At 42.3% G+C, this 13,449-nt stretch overlaps 1 protein-coding gene across 3 annotated transcripts in view; it reads left to right on the forward strand.

Moving 5' to 3' along the window:
- LOC118224356 (pyruvate carboxylase, mitochondrial) overlaps nt 1-13,449 on the forward strand; it is a 128,639-nt gene that overhangs the window by 25,061 nt on the left and 90,129 nt on the right. The gene's annotated exons all lie outside the window — the stretch shown is intronic.

A 13,449-nucleotide genomic window follows, 5' to 3' on the forward strand; every position in this document is an offset into this window, starting at 1 on the left:
TACTAGGAGACTACACCAGTTTATCATTGATGTGTGGAAATTTGAAACTGTACCCCAATAATGGAGGGATACAGCATCACCATTTTAAGACAAGGGGGATAAGTCCAGCTGTGGCAAAAGGCAGGGCAAATCACTCCTAGCTGCAGGTGGCAAGGTGCTTGTGAAGCTACACAGATTGGTGCAGAGCGTCACTGAACACCTGCTGCCAGATTCATAATGTGGTTTTCGGAAAAACAGGAGCACTGTGGACATGATATTCACTGAACAGCAACTTCCGGGAACAATACCAAGACCTGTTTATAACCTTTGTGGACTCTCTAAAGCATTTGACACGGTTAACAGAGTATTCCTCTGAGAAGTCCTGCTCAAGTTTGGCTTCCCAGCAAAGTTTTCTGAACAGTCTGTGCCAGTTCCACAAGGGAACAATTGCCTGTGTGATCATATCATTGAAGGACAAGTGTCAAGACCCTTTAGAGTGCACATTGGCGTAAGGCATGGGTTCATACTTGCACCAGTGCTTTTCAGTATCTTCCTTATGTGTTCCGCTGCTACTCCACAAGGGTTTAGAAGATGACAGTGAGGTCACGGTAGATTTCAGTCTGGATGGAAACCTTTTTAACATCAAGAGACTTCAAGCTGCAACAGAACTACTGTCAGAGCATATGCTTGATCTGCTGCATGTTGACGACTGTGCACTTGCGGCAAACACCAGAGGCCCTGCAGTCTACTCTTGCAGCTGCTTTTCAGTCCTAGAACAGGATCGGATTTTCAGTAAATGCCGCTAAGACCAATAAAGTTTGCCATTGGCGGTCTAGCCCTCAATAAGTGGCGGCCATCTTTATCATTGATGAGCCACTCTGAATAGTCTCATGATTCAGATACCTTGGAGGTATGCTTTCTGAGGACTGCAACAATGATCATTGACATAAATTAAATGAAATAAAATAACTGGTTCACGCAAGCTTCTGTCTCTTTTGACAAACTGCGGAAGAAGTTCTTTTTTAAAATGAAGACCCACACCTTCACCTGTCAAGCAGTCTGTATCTCGGCACTCCTGTATAGCTGGAAAACATGGACCATCTGCAGCTGCCGCAACAAATTGCTTGAGGTATTCCACATAGGATACCTTCAGTGCATCCTGGGGATCACCAGGCTAACCCTGTCCCTTAGACTACCATTCTTGCAAAAACCAACTGAACTATGGAGGACACGGTCTGCCAGGTAAAATCACACTGGATTGGCCGTGTCAGCGGGTTGCCGAAGGGATGTCTGTCTCCAAAGGCCCTGCATGGCTGGCTACACCTGGACCAGTGCTCTGCAGGGGGAGCAGAAAAGACGCTAAAAAGACCAGCTTAAATCATCACTTAAGAAGGGCAGCATAAAACATGCAAGCCCAGAGGACTCTGTGGCTTTTGTTTGCTGTGAAATCGCTCCATGTGATGACAGCTCTGTTAGGCAGGAGTGCTGAAGCTTAAAGAAGCTCAGAGTGCTCAGATGCCCTACTGTATCTGCCATAGACAAGGTATTTCATGAATTGGACTATTTAGCAATGACAGAACTCACCGACAAGTGGAAGTCATCATGGGACACGTAAGAACGAAAATCAAAGTGAATAATTGAATCTCGTTAGTGACATCGCTTTATAAGTGCTTTGTGACAAAATCTAATAAAAAAAGAAAAAAAAGAAAAATATGATTCATCGCCAGGTTCAGCGTGACCGTCTTTTCTCTTGTTTTAGTTCAGGTTTCATACTGTAGGGAGTGAAAAAGAGTTTCCAGTTGAGCATGAGGATTTTAATCCAATTGGCAGGTGACTTTTTAGCAGTGTTCAAGAATACACCGACGTGCAATATCTGAGAAATACGGTGAACGCCACTTAAATGACTAAATGGCAATAAAATGACCGGAAAATCAAAATATATTTGAGGGTAAGCACATTGGTCATAACAGGGACAGCTGTGTCACGGTGCGCTGTTTGTTCATGCTTAATCATGTGACAAATGTGGGATGAATGATGGAAGTGAAAAGGTATTATTATATTTACAAGGCTGTCATATTGGGCCTGACCTGCATCCTCAGACAAAAAAAAAGAAAAGCATTTTACTTGCAGCACGTATGTGACTAAAGTACTTCAGCAGGCTCACAGGGCTTAACTTAATGAGATTAATTACATCACATGAGCTCCTCTCGTATGTACTGTGTTATCATGCTATTTGGTTTTTAATTATAAATGGACTGATTTATAAAAGGACACCGTGACTCGTCTTCAATTTAAACATGCACTGGGATTCGGTCTATTCAAAATGGCAATGAATTCAGCAAAAGATGCATAAAAATACATTGTTAATGCAGGAGCTAGGAACATAATCAGCCATTGCACAGAGCTGTAAATGAATGTGCAGTGTTTTGTTGCTTGATTCTGTAGTATATTGTGCATTGAACAGTGTTGCTTTAAAATTGAAATATGGTATGACTAAGAATGACCCAAAAATAAACATACATTCATATTTGTCATTTCATTACTAACATGACACCCCCACACCCGCCCCCACCTCCCACTGCACAATCAGGGTAGGCACACATGCACAGTAACAATCTGCAAAATTACGAAAATGATGATTTTAATGGCAATATGTATTTGAATCAATACAATTTCTTGAACTATGGAACAGCATGGCAACATACTGTTAAAATAGTATACAGAAGCAGTACATAGTATGCATACATATTATATATTAAATATTATGTTGATATTTAATATATAGTATACCAGTTACTCAAAGTGGTGTATACAACCTGGATTGTTGCGAAAGTAAAATATCACAGATATATTTTACATTATATATATATATATATATATATATATATATATAGTCTGTATTTATTAAAATTGGAGGATTTGTACTTGCAGTATACAGTCATATTCCTATTCTGAAAAGTGATTGTATGCTACAGATGGTATAGTATTCTTTCCCAAAACTCAGCAAACTAACAGCTGATGTGATTAGCACATAAAGGTCTATTTGCAATTTTAGCTGGAATTCCACGCTCAGAGTGATCAGTTAGCCCAGCGATGACAGTGTTTTATGCCAGTTTAGTAGAACACAGATGTCTCGCCATTATTCTGAGGACTGTAAATCTGAGGAATATTGTCTGCCAGTCATATTGAATGGGGCTAAAGAGCCAAGCAAAACTGACGTGATCTTTTCATTTCTAATTAGCACTGTTAAAATGTTTTGGAACCTTTAGAAGGTGGTGGCTGTTTACTGCATATCACCTGATTTTATGCATTTTAAATGTTGTATTTATTCCAGGAGAACAGAAATGCAATCCCACTGACCATAAAGTCTAGTGCACTTAAATATTATTTCAGCTTTTTTTTCTTAGTGTGCATGTATTCATAATATTCACAAGGTAGCCCATAATATCATCTCTGCCATAGTGTTCTCTGTTGTTCTCAGGTGCTAACTTGCTGTAAGTCACAGTCCATTAACAACAGGTCTCTGTGCAATACAGATACTTAATCATTGTACATTCAATTAGGAGGAGAACCTTCTATGCTGTCCGACCTATCGGGAGATGATTAGCTCCATATTTTTTGGCCGGTTCAAGGAGGTGGTATGGCTAAGAGAAGTCTGAAATTTCTTCTTTTTTTCTTTTCTTTTTTTTTTTTTTTTACAAGCTAGAATACTAACAAAAAATGATGCTTTGCCATCACATAACTGATATATAGATTGGTATCCTCTCTACTGGCTGTGGCATATTGATTTCTCTTCAGTTGAAGGCAACACTCCTGGCATCCTACACTGAAAGGTAGAGCTCAAGACTGATTAGAATCTTTTGATCATTCCCTCCTCTTACTAATGAAAGTGCTTCCCTTGCTTTTCCAGCTTTGACCCTGTGTCCCCATAAGGCGTGCGTCTGGAAATATGATATGATTGCAATGTCATTAATACACTCACCGCAGGTTGAAAGGCTTTGGCTGGAAAATGTTCCAATCCAATGCACTCCAAATCCATTACTTGGTGGAATGAACACATAGTTCTTTAAAATAATTAGAAGTCTGTGACATTGTCTGAGACTTGGTATTGCCACTGACACCGTCAGCATGTTTTGAGTAAATTCATAAATTGGATTCACATTTACATTAAGTGACCCTCATACCTGTGTAATTAAGTGGCTGTGTAAATTTGCTGGATCTACAGTGGCTGATATAGTTTACAATACCTACTGTGTATGAACACATTGTTACATTGGATATTGTGTAACTGTGAAGCTGTTTTTTTGGCAAGTGTTGTAGTGCTGTTTTCTACGTATATTAGAACATTCACAACTGGAACTGCTGTCTAGATGCTTCATTTTCCATCTTCTCCATAATCATGATTTGAACTTCAAAAATGCGATGTTCAACTTCATAAAAAAAGTAGGACAGAACAATAATTAATACATCACCATGTCACCAGAGATATCTCCCTGTGCTGCTTTCCAGAAGTCAATAAGTTAGTTTTGCACAACGGACGCGTGCTGTCAAAGCGGCACCGAAAATCAGTACAGCAGAAACACCGCAATAAAATGACACCAGATGAAGGTACTGCACTGGCAGAGAGGAATGAGCACACACTATCAGCGTAAGACTCTCGGTGATAACATTATAGGAGAATGGTGTAGGCGAGTGGATCGGAGAGCAGCACAACAGCATGTGCAGCATTGACAGTGGAGAAACGGGAGCAGTGCAGCGATGCATTAAGCGCAGACCGAGTAAGTACTGCAGGCCTAAATAAGAGCATTACCGTGGGGCAGCGACCACTTAAGAACAACACGGCAATACAGCAGCAGCGCACATCAGCAGAAATGCCGCAGTAGTAAAATTATACAAACACCGAAAATACGGGCAGTAGTAAAATTTCACGGGAGCTGGTTTACATGAAAGCAGGAGGATAATTCTTGCTTTTAGGCTTAGTTTAACGGAAGTCGTATGAGGTGGGTGACTTCTGAGAGTCTGAAAGGCGATTCTGAGGCCATTGGTCTCCTTTGGTGCAAGAGATAGGAAAATGATGGTGCACGGGTGTTTGCTGGGTAAGGGGGACGTGCGGTTTGTGAAAATGGGCAGGATTAAACAGCCAACCAGAGCATAACCACAGCATTATGCTGTACTGTATGGATGTTTATTTGCAGCCATTGCAGTTTCTGTTGGTTGGAGTATGCTTACAGGGAAACTGGCTCATTCATAGGAGTCTGGGTCCCACCATTTTATTCTCCATCATACCCTAGTGCTAACACTCAGGGCAGAGGAGTCACAGGTACATGTTGACATTGACAGAATGGATGTCAGGGTCTGTTGACAGGTCAGGACTTTTTTTCCCCCTTTCTTGTAAGGAGAGTAGATGAGGGTCATGGATTGTGGTCGTGACACTGTTGGGATCTGGCCTTTAAAACACAACGAGATGTACATTCGGATCTTAGGTCAGTTTTTGCTTTGTAAATAGCTGGCTCTGAGAAAGGAAAATACGATTGAATGTCCGATGCTCTGTAAGAAAGCGAACTTGGGCTCAGAAAAGCAACATGTTTATCCTGACATTGTGAAATACATAGAGTGCATGTACTGTACATCTCCATGTGATCACGAACATGTCATTAATTGCTGATTTGCTGTAGGTAATTACCTAAATACATGATCATATCCTGAAATCATTTTTTTCTCAGTCTACACTCAAATGTGTATTAATGTTGCCAGGTGAACTAAAATTACATAAGAGGACCAAAAGAATCAGTAAACACAAAGCACCTGCCAGACACAAAATAATATTGACTAGCAGTTGTGTAATCATCTTATCATTGCAATTACAATGTTTGTTGTTCATTTTCAAGCTAGCTTTCAAGTGTAAATACCATAGGATGTATGCACAAAAATCGTAGACTTGTTCAAACACTACTTGCTGTCACAATGACTGCAGTGTAGGTGGAGACTGGGGCAGCTGAACTGCCGTTTTGATATGTGTTTTTGAACCAGCAGGTATGTTTATACTTTTAGTTCTGAATTCATGGTAAAAGACAATTTTCTGTCATTTAAATAATATGTTCACACTCAGAAGTGCTCAGTATTAAAGACATATTAGTAAGCATCATTGAAGGCTTAGTATTTTGCAGCCAGTACTAATAATCTATGGTCAAAACACTGTTTTTAAATAAAATTTTGTTATTTGTTGTCCCACTACTATTTAATGAAGGAAATGTATAAAGTGTGCGACATAACCTAATCTTTTAAGTACTAGAATTTTGACATGCTGACATTTGCTGTCAGCCTATGGGCATGTCGTATGTAACACCTGTCAGATTGCGTGGTCTTCTGAGCTAGTCTTTTTAAATGTGCTAACGAACATGGTGCACACTTACTGTTCAGATAAAGGCTTGCTAGCCCAAAACCTTAACTGTGCTGTATTTCAGCTTTATTTTTTGGAGCACTATACCAAGTGCACGAGTGTCACTTTGCTCAAGTTTTGACATCTTACAGTTATCCACCATCTGGGCTTCAGGTTCATTGAGCTGGAGGACTACTGTACTTACACCACTCGCGAAGCGGTTACTGTGCGATGAGGCAAGAAGCACGTCCTTCCTCTCCGGGTTACAGTATGGCCACACTGTCAGCGCTGATGCAGTCAGGATTCAGTAACTTACTGTGACGCTTGTTTCCACATAGCACTTCAGCTGGACGTCCAGGGCCATCCAGGGCCCCATCAAACCCTCAGCCTTTACAGTTTCCGTCTTTTAACAGGAATCCCGGGAGCCTCATCATGTGATGTCTGGCCTCGGGTCAGTCCTGAGTTTGCTGACCCTGTCAATCCACCGGAATTTATATCCTGAGTGTGATGATTAGCTCGGAGGACATGGGGCTCGGAGACAGAGAGGGTAGGGAGAGGTTAGCTCTGGAGTTAGTGGAATGGGGTGCAGTTTCTCTATGGTAGATGCTGACCTCATTTACGACTTTTTTCCCATTTCTCTTATCACTGCTTCAGTGTGGATTTTGTGCCCTCCACTTCTCACTTCTTTTTTTGTTCCTTCAGTTGATTCTTTTTTTTACACCCCTTCAATAACTTTCTGTTCTGTTTTTTTTTTTCATTTTCATCTTGCCCTTCCTTCTCGCTCCTGTCTGACTTTTCTCTCCCCGCCCATCCTTTTGGAGTGAACGACCCCCCCTGAATGTCCGCATATTTAATTATCTGTGTCACGCCCACGTATTGACCAGCTGATGATTGATTGGGCTCCACCGGCAGGGGGTGCCAGATATGAATAGGATGTTGATGAGAGGGTGTCTTTCACGGGGCACAAGTGCAAGAATCCAGTGTGTAACGATGGGAGAGGCACAGGAATTTTAAACAGATTATTAAACAGAGAGGGGGGGGGGGTGAGAGAGATAGAGGGAGAGATGCAAGAGGAGATGAAGAGAGATAAAAAAAATGAGAGAGAGGCAAGAGGAGACAGAGAGAGAGAAAAGAGAGAGAGATCTTCGATAACCCTCTGGCTGAAGGAAACCCCACACCACCAGGGACGTCTCTGTTACTGAGAGAGAAAAACAGAGGAAAGGAGGAAGAAAAACAAAGAGAGAAGGGAAAGGAGGAAAAATGATTTACATAAATATAAATCTGTGGAGGGTAGAAGCTCTCATAGTCACACAGGACACTGTATACGTGCTGTAGGAAGAATCTTTTGCTAGAATGAACTGAATCCGGCGTGAACAGAGAAAAATAGCTTACCTTATATTTATACAAGACCTGCATTCCTCCCAACCTGCACCATACCCCTTGAAATGAGTGCACAGCAGAGGGCTACGCTTGGACAGCCCAACCTCGCCCACCTCTGTTCGAGTTTCCAGGCTCATTGCTTTAGCTGCGTGTGGTGCTTTCCACCACCGCACGTCTTCTGTTTGGGATCACAAATGCTTCAAGGGCACCTGAGTTTGCTGCAGTGTTAGCCTGTGCTTTGCTTTCTCATCATCACTGAATCAATGAACAGGCTGTGTCTAATTGCAGCTTGAAGTCCATTACGGAAAAATGCCGTTGGAGGACAGTGTATGGTCGTTGTAGTCAGTCACTTGCACACTATGTTACAGCAGAGAGCTGCCAGCTTTGCAACCCTTTCCTGATTCATTCTTTTACTGGTAGGACATTCCTGTAGAGTCGGTGGACAATATACCTATGAATGATCTGGCTTTGCCCATGACACAGCAAATCTGAACACTGTTAGCTTTCATATTAAGCATTCCATGCTGAATAGCATTATTCAATATTACCGCCGGCCTCCACAAGGTAGGTAAGTACATGCTTTGTACTTTACATTTTCCCAAAAGCATCCCTTGGGTAGGAATTAAAAAAACAAAAAAGAACAAAAAGGTGCTTCTTTCATAAGTGATTCTTCTTTTTTTCCCTTTGTATTTTTGTGCTTTTTTACTCTTAGTGTTATTCTCAAAAACAGATTGCCTCTGTTCTGTTTTGCTGTCATCCTTTCTTGCTCCCTTTATTTTTGCCTCTTTTGATCTGCATTACTTTCTGTCTCCCTCCCTCCCTCCCCCCTCCTCCCTCATAAAGCACTAAACACACTTCAAAAATAAATGGAAGGAAAAGACAGAAATAAAATGGGAGCGAACAAGGTTAGTGTTCTCCGCAATCAGCACTTTCTCTCTTCAATTTTCTGTCCCCTTCCACTAATCTGCTCTCACCCGTCCCTTGTTAACGCCTTCAGCTCATTGTATCTCTCGCTCGCTCCCTTTCTGTCTCCCTTTCATATTTCTGCCAACCACAGTTTTGTGGGCCTCTGATAAGTTGCAGAAGCAGTTGCTGACAGAGGAAGAGAGGGAAGGGAGGTCAGGGAGGGACAGTGGGGGGGGGGGGCATTGTGAAAGAGAAATAGGTTAACGTTCGAATTTGTTCTTAGTTTCAGTCTCTGTCTCTTTGTCACTCTCTCTCTGGCACACATGCGCACATGTTTACTCATACATTGTATGCATAAGCGTACACAATCTGAAGAAACACCTCACATTTACTCATCCAGCCCGTTTTTAAAAAATGCGTTTATTTTCTTGTTGTTCAGTTGTGGACCCGTCGTGTGTGTGTGTGTGTGTGTGTCTGTTTTGTGTGCGCTTGTCCTGAGCCCCTGCTCTAAATTCCAGTTAATCTGATATACTTCTTCTTGCCAGAATGAGTGCTTAACTGGTTTTTTGCAAATACTGTCACATTGAGAAATCAAACATCTTTTTGTTAGCTTGGCAAAATGTATTATTTATATTGCAACAACATAAACACAAAAACTGTGTCTGACTGCTACCCTTTATGCTAACCACACATATATACAACAAATACCTGATTAAATCCAAACATATAATCATATCTACAGTCTACAGATTTTCACCATCTATTTTTTTCTGCTTTCCCTTTTTGAATGATCCTCTCCTCCCTATCTCTGTTTATTCCTCTCTCTCTCACCTTCTCTGTCTCTTATTTTCTCCCCCTTCTTTCTTGCTCTCTCTCTCTGTTCTCCTCTCCTTTCCCTTCTTTCCCTTAGGCTGTGTACAGCACTGCAGTGTGGGTGCTGCCCAGATAACTGCCAAATCTCTCACACAAACGCACAAACAGCCTCTAAAACGCAGAACAGTCCTAACAGTGACAACACAGGCCAGCAAAGCTAGTGGAGACGGTCAAAGAGGCACTCACACCTACAGTTCCGTAACATACACGTACGATTGCGCACGCACACACACGCAAACACACACACACACACACACACACACACACACACAGAGACAGACGCGTGTGCGCTCTGACAAACGCCCACACACACAGAGTTCATGCATTGACACAGACACACTGTGGCCACCAGTCTTGTTCTCCATCTGTTTCCCAGTGACTCAACAGATTTTAAGATATTAGCATTTTTTAAAAATATGCTGGCTAGTATGCAAATGAATGGATTGAGAGACAGGGCTAAACATTGCAAATACTTGTTGGCAGTGCAATGTAAAAAAGATCTTATTATGTGTTAACTATGAAATGCCCTTCTCATCACCATAGAATTACTGAAAATATATTTGTATTACCTTCTCAGAGAGACACCTTCTCAGAGAGATTCCTTCTGATATTTTTCCATATATATTCTTTTCCCTCAGTTATTTTGCTCTCCTCCTCAGCCCTCTCATTTGCCAGCTCATTTTTTATCCTCTTCATCCTCTTCAATTACACTCTCCCTTCTTCTTGTATACCTTCTCTCTCTGCTCTCTTTCAGTCACATCCCCCTCTGAGTTGTTTTTGTGTCATTTTCACTGTGGGCCTGAAATGGGAAACTTGATTTGGAGGGAGGGAATCATGGCAAACTTGAGATTTCCTTCTTTCTACGTTTTTCCACTTAGATTTTTTTCCCACTTGTTAATTGCCCCTCTACCCACACACACACACACACACACACACACACACACACACAGGCAGAAAATTGACATCTGCAGCTTTTGCAACTGCCTGCATTATGTCAGGTTTGAGAAGCAGAGAGAAGATGTGAGACCAGTAATTAAATGGAAAAAAAGACGTACACTCCAGCAAATAATCTTGCAGAATCTTCCTTTTACTAACAAGGTTGCTGACATTTGGGCCTAGAGGCTATTGTGTGGTGTACGGAGTAAAATTAGCCTAACACTGTGTGACATTCTTTAGAATGAAGGTCTGTGCTGTCAGAAATGCTAGTGTTGTCTCTATCTTGCTCTGTGTGAATCTGCACTTATTTGAGTTCATATATTTTCATTATGGGTTTGTTGGTGAATAATTCACCAGTTGAGATTTTACCAACGCAGCTGTCCTGTACTGTCGCACAGCTACTTTAATGGAGAGGTAGGGATGTTAATCAAAACGAAATCAACATAACGCTCTATGGTAACCAAGAGAGGGCAAATCAGGAGAAGTGCAGAGGAGGAAGTGACCGGTTGCACGCCAAGTGCGTTTTAAAGTTGTCGCTGGGCGAGTGGCTGACTTCTGAAGCTGGAGCCGTACGCTTCCCTCCTCTGCGTGGCTGTGTGTCAATGGCGCCCACCTGCAGAACAGTTTTTTTTGTGTGCATTAAGACACTTTGGGCATCAGGCAGAGCGCAAGTTCTGATATGACATGCAGGGGGGAGGGGTGGCAGAGGCTTTCGCTGGCATTGTGGAAGTGTTGAACACTGACTCATCTGCACTTAACCAGGCGAGAGGAAAACAAAGCTCTCCAAAGATATAACTTATGAAATGAATGAGAGGAGGAGGGGGGTCAAAAATGAAAACAAATGGAGGAGAAGCAGGAAAATAATATGGCATAATAAGATTGTCACCGCGAAGACTGTTTTATTTTGTCTTATTTTACGGCAGCAGTTTCCATGGCGACGGCCAGCTCTGCTCACCAGTCTTAAGCACAGGTTCAGAATCGTGCCATTGATTTATTCTGTCTCACCCTTCTTTCTCTTTCCCTCTCTCACGCATTCTCTGCCACCCCCCCCCTCCTCCCCTTTTCCCACTCAACTTCAAATGTATGGCTTGCATAGGTATAGTGGCACAATAGTTGAGCCTTTGCTGTGTCACCTGCTGTTACTCCTTGCCTTTTGATTTTCTCATCTCCCTAACCCAAATCCAGTGCTCTGTAAGTTCATATCTATTGGCAGATCTTCACAATAATTCCAAAGCAGATGGCATACATCATGTGATAACTCTCTCAAATAACATTTTCAATAAAGCATGGTGTTAAACCTTATTAAAACAACAGCTATAGTCTAATCAAAGTGATTGTGTTGGTTTTATTTTTTTTATAGGAAAGTTTATTTTTTGCTTCATCCCTCACTCATTTTTTCTTTATTATTTTTTCTTTATCTTCCCTCTCTCCGTGGAGTGCCATCTGTCTCCTCTGCTCCTTCGCTCTCCTCCTCCCTTCCTGCCTCTCCGTCCAGTAACAGCTGTCTGGCTACTCCGTCTTCTCAAGAAACACCATCTCTTCCTCAAGTTTAGCTTTATCTTTCATCCTGCCTCTCTCTCCCGTGATCTCACACACCTTCTCCTCTCCCTCTCTTCCCCCCGCTGTCCTCTCTTCCCCCCCCCGCCGCATGTCCCATCATTCTTTCTGAAAGTAGTACACAGCCGTATAAGCAGTATCCGTGTCATCAGTTCAGCCAACTGAAACCACCCGCTCAGAACAAAAGATTAAAGAATTTAATCCTTCATGAATAAAGAAAGTGGTGACTGGAGGAATAGAAGAATGCAGACAGAATAAACAAATGAAGGAATTGTGGAGTTGTCTCTGTCAGCCTTAAGGTGTGTGTGTGCATGTGAGTGTGTGCGCATGTGCATGTGTGTGTAAGTGTGTGCGAGTGTGTGTGTGTTTGTGTGTGTGAGTGGGTGTGTGCGTGTGTGTATGTGTGCATGGGTGTGGGGAGGAGGGAAGGAGCTCTGTTTCAGTATAGCTGTCTGCACTAGTCGTAGTGTGTACACTTGTGTCTCACTAGTGTGTCTGTACCGGGACTGTTTGTGTGCGTCTGCTCTTGGCAGAGCCAGGGATGGGATTAGGCAGAAGAGATTGGATCAGATTACAATGAATTTTGGCACCAGATTATCTCCATTCTGTGCTGGGTTACAGAGGAGGGAGCCTGAGGAGGGGCGGGAGATGAATATAATAAGCGCTCCTTGGCTGAAATGCGGCAGGTTGAACCCGCTCTAAACGGCCATGCTCGTAATTGCTGTCCTCATCATAATGATAGCCCTGAACTTCCTGGAGATCATCGGCTTACCTTACATTATGTAGACAATCTTATTTTCCCTGTGCCCAGAGGCTCACTGATAAATGTGCGCATTTGTGTATACTTGTATGTGTGTGTGTGTGTGTGTGTGTGTGTGTTTTTGTGTGTGCTCGTGTGTGAGCATGTGGGAATGTAGTTGTATGTGTACGCATATGCATGTGAATGAGAATTTGTGTGTGCGCGTGTGCGTGTGTATATGTGTGTACACGTGTGTGTGTGTGTGTGTGTGTGTGTGTGTGTGTGTGTGTGTGTGTGTTTGTTTGTGTGTGTGCGGTATTTAAAATTAATTTGCTTGGTAAATGCTCTTATCCGGGACCTTTCTGTTTGCATGTTGATGTATTTGAGTGAAGGCATTTAAGATGCTGACCTCCATGTTAGGTCAGATTGACAGCCGGTCTGCTACTCTGGTTTAGGGGAGCTGTCACAGATTTCACGGGCGGGTGAGGGGGGAGGGGGAGAGAGGGGGGTAGGGGACATTCAGAACACCAGTCACATCCATTTTAATGCAGTGCTAATTGTTAATATTGCTATTTATACTTTAGACGCCTGTGCCCGTGGTCAGTTTTTAGATAGATGCATTTGTAAATTGTCTGCCTGGGTATCTATAATGAGTGCTACATCATCTCTAATGACCATGCTGGCTACAAGAAGCAGATTA

This window comes from Anguilla anguilla, chromosome 3 (genome assembly GCF_013347855.1).
Source record: "Anguilla anguilla isolate fAngAng1 chromosome 3, fAngAng1.pri, whole genome shotgun sequence".
NCBI lineage: Eukaryota > Metazoa > Chordata > Actinopteri > Anguilliformes > Anguillidae > Anguilla > Anguilla anguilla.